Source organism: Chrysochloris asiatica, unplaced genomic scaffold, assembly GCF_000296735.1.
Source record: "Chrysochloris asiatica unplaced genomic scaffold, ChrAsi1.0 scaffold00002, whole genome shotgun sequence".
NCBI lineage: Eukaryota > Metazoa > Chordata > Mammalia > Afrosoricida > Chrysochloridae > Chrysochloris > Chrysochloris asiatica.
Window position 1 is genome coordinate 33,974,369 of NW_006408520.1, and position 1,299 is coordinate 33,975,667.

The window sequence follows — 1,299 nt, forward strand, 5'->3', positions numbered from 1 at the left end:
TCTCAGGGTCCTAAGAACACCACTCCACTCTTGACTTCTTCTTGGTGCTAGTGAGATTCACTATTCCTGCTTCAGAGATGGCTAATTTTATACCCAGCAGGGTCGCAAAATTGACTAATCAGAATTAGCCCTGTTAACAGTCACTCACACCTGAACTATAGAATACATCAGCATGTTTTCCACATCTTTTTGTACTCAGACCCATTAGGAAAAAGTAGTTTGGTGGAGGTTATAAAGCCTGTGCTAGCAGAGACATATGAAGTAGTTGATTGTACTGTATATTACTCATTACAGTACTGTAGCTTAGATTTATATAGAGTCAAAGAATGTACCTTATACACATACGAAGTAATGTGAATGCCTCAGTAAAACTTTGGACACCTTTTAGCCTCATGATTATCTCTGCGTGTGTATGTATGTGGGTTATTGAGCAATCTCAATATCTCTATATCTCTACATAAGAGTAAATATTTTAAATCATTCTGTTTTGAAGCACATATAGCTAACCAGCACTGGAGTGTGAACCACAAGCTCAGCAGTTCAAACCCACCAGCTGCTCCTCTGACCTATACAAGGTCACTATGAGTCAGAAGCGACTCAACAGCACTTAACAACATAGCTAACTCAGGCATTGGTTCTGTAAGGCTAACTCAGAAGTGTTGCTATTAGGGATCCAGTTCATACATGGATGGATTTATTTCAGACAAAACTGCTTAAAGATGTTTCTGCTATCAGTGGATGGCTGCCTATAAGTTCTTTCAGTAATATGATTGTCTTAGTTTAGTTAGGGGGCCTTCAAAAGCAAAGTTCTAATCAAAACAGTGGCTTCTGAAAGGATCTGGTGGGGTAATTAAATTCAAGGCAGAGAGGTCAGCTGAGAAGGGGTTACGGTGATTATTTTTTGGATCCCAAAGGGTTAATCTTGATTTCCTTCAGGGACACAGGATAATTGCTAGGGCTTACCATGAAGATGTTTTTAAGAAAATTTGAAAACTGGTGAGAAAAAGACTAGGAAAGTTGTGCTGAGGAATTTTTTTCCATCACAACTGTGTACCTGCTTCAGTGATAGCAAGGACCTTCCTACAAATACTTCGTTGGGAATCTTTACTCGATACACCCTACAACTCTCATCTTGCCCTTTCAGGCCTTTTTTTTTTTTTTGGGGGTAAAAATTATTTAAAAGGAACATGAATTGAGTACCTTTGGAATGCCAAAAGTGACATTTTGATATGGCATAAACCAAAAAGACAGAGTTCATTAGGAAGGGTTAGATGATGCAAACAATATGCTCAGATTTTG